Here is a 7,500-nt window from a genome sequence, read left to right on the forward strand (position 1 = left end):
TTGTTGCGCCAGTCACATCATAGACCGGCTTCCAAGAGTTCTGACACGGGTTTCTCAATGAAACACGTATAATGTCTTTTTTGCCCATATACCCTCATCATTACGACGTCATAGTATACTGACTGTATTCCAGATACTTCTGCTAATTTACTGGCCGAGGTTCTGACATTCAACAGGCCAAGATGGCCTAGTAGAAGGAATATCTCTGTATGAATGAACGTCCTTTCATTTTCTCTTTCAAAGCTCATTCATTCAGGTGGAAAAGAGAGGAGAGCACGGGAATGTGGTCAGAGATACCCACCAGGAATCAGTGGTGGAAAAAGTACTAAAATGTTTTACTTAAGTAAAAGTATCAATACTGCAATGTAGAAATACTCTGTTAGAAGTAAAAGTCCGGAATTAAACATTTAGTTGAGTAAAAGTACAAAAGTATTGGTATCAAAATGTACTTAAATTACCAAAAGTAAAAGTACTAAAATGTTTGAAAATAGCAGATCTACAAGCTCACAACTATTTTCAAATAGCCTAGGTATAAAATAAGGCTAAATTGGTTAATGTATGTTTTATAATGTAATAATGTATATATGCAAAGTACTGTAAAAGTACAATATTTGCCTCTGAGATGTAGTGGAGTAGAAGTAAAAGTATTGAAATTGGAAATACTCCACTAAAGTAAAAATACCTCAAAATTGTACTTAAGTACAGCACTTGAGTAAATGTACTTAGTTACTTTACACCACTACCCACCAGAAACTATACTGCATCATACAGGAGAACAGAGAACTCTACTTAACAGATACAGGTCCAGTGGGCACCTAAACCTTGTGGGCACCTCAGCGTTAAATTAGCTGTTTTTTCCTAAATGAAAAAAGAATAAATGTATGCTCTGGAAAATGGGTGGAAATAATGTAAAGTATACTTACTACATGAATTGAACATGCACGGTACATCATTATCACTAGATTGACCCTTCAATTTCCTGTTTATCCCAGAAATGACTGCATATCACAGGTTGTGCAGCAATTTGTAGAATTTGTAGAAATACTGGGCCTTAAATGTAATTTATAAATATTATATGCATTTGGACCCTATTTCTTTTATAAAATAAATGTACATATAAAATATAAAATTGTATATTAATAAATATTTCTAATACCAGGTGCCCACTGTTCCGGTTACCCTAATAACTGAACTGCAAGAGTTGTCAGGAAAATGTTGTTTGAAAAGAGGACTGGGAGTGGGATGAGAAAATGACTGCAAAGGTCACCCAACAAAATTAGATCTTTAGGGTTTTTTGTTTAGTTTGTTTGTTGTTTTCATAATAGATATGAGATCATGACATGATCAGAATTAACATTTAATTTCTAAAGGCTTTTCCGTTGTGTCCAAGCACACTGACATATAGTACACAATGTGTACTGCACTAGCATCATAGTACACAGTACCCACTGACAATGGGTACTGCGCTAGCATCATAGTACACAGTACCAGGTGACAATGGGTACTGCTAGTATCATAGTACACAGTACCCAGTGACAATGGGTACTGCTAGTGTCATAGTACACAGTACCCAGTGACAATGGGTACTGCTAGTATCATAGTACACAGTACCCAGTGAGAATGGGTACTGCTAGTATCATAGTACACAGTACCCACTGACAATGGGTACTGCTAGTATCATAGTACACAGTACCCAGTGACAATGGGTACTGCACTAGCATCATAGTACATGGTACCCAGTGACAATGGGTACTGCACTAGCATCATAGTACACAGTACCCAGTGACATTGTCAACCAGTACTATATATTAGGATGTCAGTGGGCTTGGACACTGCACTAGTGTTCTTTAACATCTCCAACATAACATTTTCCTATATCTTCTACACATTCTCCTACTTTCTCCTATATATTCTACATGTTCTCCTATATCTTCTACATGTTCTCCTATATTTTCTACATGTTATCCTATATCTTCATGTTTTCCTATATCTTTTACATGTTCTCCTATATCTTCTACATGTTCTCCTATATCTTAATGTTCTCCTATATCTTCTACATGTTCTCCTATATCTTCTACATGTTCTCCTATATCTTTATGTTCTCCTATATCTTTATGTTCTCCTATATCTTATGTTCTCCTATATCTTCTACATGTTCTCCTATATCTTCATGTTCTCCTATATCGTCTACATGTTCTCCTATATCTCCTGCCGTATTGTCTACATGATCTCCCACATACTCTACATGAGGGGATGGTTACTCTCGGCTCTGTAATGACATTTAGTTTAAAAAAAATACATCAAATCAAATTCATATTTTATTTGGGGTTGTAAAACAAAATAACAAGATGCTTGAATTGAATATGTAATGTTTACATGTGTGGGTGCCTGCCTGGGTGAGCATGTGTGCGTCTCTGAATATTTGGTGCGTGTGTGTGTGTGTGTGTGTGTGTGTGTGTGTGTGTGTGTGTGTGTGTGTGTGTGTGTGTGTGTGTGTGTGTGTGTGTGTGTGTGTGTGTGTGTGTGTGTGTGTGTGTGTGTGTGAGAAGGAAGTGAAAGCCAATACAAACACATGCACACACACACACACACACACACACACACACACACACACACACACACACACACACACACACACACACACACACACACACACACACACACACACACACACACACTTACCTTTCAGAGATCAGTTTTTATAGACGTGAACCAAACCACTGCTTCGATAAACACGCACATCCAGGATGGAAAAATCCACAGAAATACAGCATCATATTCAGAGTCCTGCTGGAAAAACTGAACGAAAAAAAATTACAGAATAATCCTGGTGTCAGTCTGGATGGAAAGAATCCTCCCTTCTTCTCTCCCTCCCTCTCTCTCTCTCTCTCTCTCTCTCTCTCTCTCTCTCTCTCTCTCTCTCTCTCTCTTTCTCTCTATCTCCAGCCAATGAGAAGAGGAGAGAGAGGGATTGTAGAAAAAAAAGAAAAAACAGGGGGATTGTACGAAAGAATGAGGTGAAGAGAGGCTTAGAGACGAAAGAGAAGGAGAGGAGCGAGGGATGGTCCTTGAAAGAAAAGATGGGTAGAGAGATGTACGTAAATCCTTCTGTCGGAGGTTTGGAGTGAGAGCTCGTGTTGTCGCCTGCCGCCTGGGTGAAATGTTAATGTCCAGAGCTGCTCGCACGCCCACACGCACGTCCACACGAACACACACACACACACACGCGTGCACACACGCGCACACACACACCCTCACACCCTCAGTGTGTGTGGGTGCATGTGAGAGAGACAGAGAGAGCTCGGATGTCTTAAGAGAGACACCACGTGAGAGCATGCGTGCGTGCGTACGCGCGTGCGTGTGTGTGTGTGTGTGTAAGAGAGAGAGCACGTGTGTGCATGTGTAAGAGAGAGAGAGAGTGTGAGAGAGAGATTGAGAGAGAGAGAGGGAGAGAGAGAGGTTCTGTTTTCCTATCGTCACGCGCGACTACTTCTGTTTGATTCCAGCACTCAGCAGCTACATAGAGCTGTGTGTGGGTGGGTGTGTGTGCGTGCGTGCGTCCGTGCGTGCGTGCGTGCGTGCGTGCGTGCGTGTGTGTGTGTGTGTGTGCGTGCGTGCGTGCATGTGTGTGCATGCGAGTGCCCCTTCCACCACACTCACCCTACCCCCACCCTCTGTGTAAGTGTGTGTGTGTGTGTGTGTGTGTGTGTGTGTGTGTGTGTGTGTGTGTGTGTGTGTGTGTGTGTGTGTGTGTGTGTGTGTGTGTGTGTGTGTGTGTGGTTGTCAAATATAGTAACATTCATGCATGCTGCTTCTGTCTGCCTGAGAGAGAGAGAGAGAGAGAGAGAGAGAGACAGAGAGAGGGGAGGGGAGGGGAGGGGAGGGGAGGGGAGGGGAGGGGAGGGGAGGGGAGGGGAGGGGGGAGGAAAGAGCGAGAGAGGTGGTGGGAGGAGGAGAGAGAGACGAAATGAGTGATAGAGAGGGAGTGATACAGAGAGAGAAAAACAGGCAGGATGGCTGAAAAAGAGAGAGAGAGGGAGGGATGGAAGTAAACAGAGGGAGAGGAGGGGAGGATGGATGGATCAAGCTAGAGATCAGCTGATAGAAGATGAGAATCTCCCTTTATCACGCTGGGCTTTCTCTATCTCTTCATTTATTCTCTCCATATCTCTCATTCTCTGTGTGTGTCCATGAGTGTGTGCGTGTGCCTTTGTGCATATCCATCCATGCATGTATACACACATACGTCTCAACATTATGCTATGTGTGCGACGCATGTGTGATGTGTGTGTGATGCGCAAGGTGTAAAATGTAAAATGAAGAACAGCCTGAAGGAGAGAGACAGAGAGAGAGACAGAATGAGAGAGAGAGAGAGAGAGAGAGAGAGAGAGAGAGAGAGAGAGAGAGGGAGGTGGTGTTTGTTAGCATAATTGTAATTACTTGGCTTCTACATGTGCAACACAGACTGAATCACACACACACACACACACACACACACACACACACTCACACACACACACACACACACACACACACACACACACATACACACACACACACACACACACACACACACACACACACACACACACACACACACACACACACACACACACACACACACACACACACACACACCCACACACACACACACAGGGTGGCCATACCTGAATGGGTTGAAGAGGCCGCCTGGGAACAGAAGGTTGCCTGTTCGACCCCCTGCCCCCGACAATGTGTCCCTGAGCAAAGGCACTTAACCCCTAGCAGTCATTTGGATTCCACAGAATCCAGCATGTCTTGTATGGCAGCAAGCCACACACCGAAAATAGCCGATCTGCAAGCTTCACAACAGGTGCGATGTGAAGCTTGTAGATCAGTTATTTCTTTTTTTTCCTTTTATATTAAAGAGTATTTGAAGTGGTCAAACTAGCAATAGAATACATGTTCAGAAAACCCTAGTGATTTCGGATGTTTCATAAAAGCGACATTTAAAGGGATAGTTCACCCCCAAAATGCAATTTTTCCATGGATTAGTCACCCCATGGAGACTTGAATTCATGGATATATATATGTTTTTGTCGCATTCCTAAGCCAATAACTTGATGACTGGCAGCATGTTGTTTCACAAATCCCAGATTAGGATTTGATAGAAAATGTTCATTCGTGAGATTTCATTTAGCTTTAATCCATTCATACTATAAACATGTACAGTGCTGTTATTGCTTTGTAATTCTCAATCTCAATCTGGTGGCAAGACCCACAAGGTTGTGCGCTCTTCAAAAAAAAACTAAATCAAACGGCTACCTTCAGAGAAATGCTTTCCATGTTCAGAAACAATGCAATTTTCACAACATGAACACAACTGAAAAATGACATTAAACGGACCACAAGATGACAAAAGCGAATGTAAAAAGGACACATGATGCAAGGTCAGAAAAGGAACGAAAGTTCAGATCACAAAACAACAGATGTTCTGCCTGTGGAGCTTACGTTAGCCTGGGTCTATAAATAAGCACAGACAGTGTCTACTGAAGATGTAACAATATGCAATATTAGAACATCTGTTCTAAACCGTGTCCATTAAAATATGCCTTCAGAAAACATTAATTGAGCACGTCAATTTGGTCAAAACAAGGTCTCCATTGTTGCCAAAAATATAAAATATTACAGAAGGAAAGCCTTCCATGGTTTTCTTTCATTCAATGTAGGCGTGTGCCGATATATCGTTTTTTTACAATAATAATAATCAGGCATGCAAACAGCCCCGAGGTGAAAAGGGTGACAAAATGTTGTTGTTTTTCGGGTCAGGTGTCACAGTATTGCCCTATTTGGATTCAAAACGGCTATTGTAGCTGAAAAGCTACAAGTTCGCATATCTGAATAATGCAAAAACTGAATTATTTGTTTGCATTTGCTTTTTTTCTCCCCCATATATTTTTCATAATAAAAAAAGTGCGTATGGTATCGTATCGAAATCGTATCGAAGTTGTGAGCCAAATATCGTATCGTATCGTTTGGTGAATCGGCACACTCCTAAATGTAGCTATATTGTCTTTTTGTTACCAGGTGTCAATAATTATGAACCAGACAGACTACTTCCATGAATTAGAAGTACATTGTACATGGTGTGCACACTGATCATTTTTTTGCTGTGAATAAAACCTGTTTGGTCTGTTGAGAACCAGTGCGCTACTGGGTAGTCCGAAATGTCATTTTGAACAATCCCCTTAACTGCCTTTAGGAAGACCATATATTGTCGAAACCGCTCTGCCTTTTATGGTGTTCCTGCACCTACCGTATTATGTGCTACTATGTGCTGATAGGAGCTAAATTTTACCAGAAACATACAGTATTTGCCACTTCTGTCAGTAAACCTTAAAAAGTGCCAGTTACACATTTTAACCCATTCTCTCCGGGAATGCATCTCTGTCATTTTAGATTTCTTTGGCTAAAAATAGCAGATATACAAGCTCATAGTGCAGCACCGAGTGCCACGCTATGAGCTTGTAGATATGCTATTTTTGAAAAATGGGGGAAATGTGTGCAAATCTTTGAATATATATTTTTTTAAAGCAAACATTTGTAAAATATTTTGTTCTAGGGACCCCCAGAAGCAAAGATTACAAATGTTTGCTTTAAAAAATATATATTCAAAGATTTGCAAAATTGTTCACATTTAAAAAGAAAATAGCAGATCTACAAGCTTGTATATCTGCAATTTTTTTAATAGCCAAAGAAATCTAAAATGACAGAGATGCGTTCCGGGATTGAATGGGTTATTTTAAGGGTCGCAATGTTTTGACGCACACCCACACTCTCCTTGTCGTGTCTAGTAAACAAAGCAAGCTCCACGTCTATCTTTGACAGCACACGCTGCAGAAGCTCTCTCCACTTTCTGAATGATGCTCCTATTCTCATCCCCGTTTCACTGTGAAGTCTACCCACCTCTACTTTTCCTTTTGGGGATTTAGACGCCACTGTGGTCATTTGTTTGGTCATTTTGGTGAAACTCTGGCTCAACATTTGCAATTAGAACACCAAGGTTAATGTCATTGCTTTTTGGTTTATGACATAAATCAGTCCTACATTTTTTTTATTGGTTCACAAATTGCTTTGTTTTGGAAGCACAGAGATGAAAATACTCTGAGGTCAGGTTTGTGGTTTTAGAGTGCAGAATGAGCGAAGGACACAGATGACAAATCATTCATTATTTCTCGGACACAGATGGACATGCATATTTTCAAAAACGAGCACACAAATAAATACACCCCGAGTAGGCTGCAACCCTGTTTATGAATAAAGACGTTTGATCTACTTTCCCTGCTCTTTTTACAAACATAGACAATTTCAGTCACTACCAATGAACGCAATAACCAGCCTTTAAAAAGGAGCAGTAACTGCTTCGATTTCTTTTTTTTTAAACAAGTTAAGAGTCAGCAGTGGATTCCTTTGGCCTGGATGGGCTTCTTAACGGCAGAATTAATTAATTTAATTACACAG

The 7,500-nt window shown here is 41.0% G+C and overlaps 2 protein-coding genes across 2 annotated transcripts in view; one reads left to right on the top strand and one right to left on the bottom strand.

The window, feature by feature from the left end:
• Positions 1–2,903, bottom strand: part of lrtm2a (leucine-rich repeats and transmembrane domains 2a) — a gene marked incomplete at its 3' end in the record, with an annotated part of 25,666 nt that extends 22,763 nt beyond the window's left edge. The window contains exon 1 of the mRNA XM_080420562.1: positions 2,683–2,903. The remainder of the gene's footprint in view (positions 1–2,682) is intronic.
• Positions 1–7,500, top strand: part of cacna2d4a (calcium channel, voltage-dependent, alpha 2/delta subunit 4a) — a gene marked incomplete at both ends in the record, with an annotated part of 127,144 nt that overhangs the window by 84,205 nt on the left and 35,439 nt on the right. The gene's annotated exons all lie outside the window — the stretch shown is intronic.

Source organism: Gymnoscopelus braueri, assembly GCF_963280865.1.
Source record: "Gymnoscopelus braueri genome assembly, chromosome: 23".
NCBI classification, from domain to species: Eukaryota; Metazoa; Chordata; class Actinopteri; order Myctophiformes; family Myctophidae; genus Gymnoscopelus; species Gymnoscopelus braueri.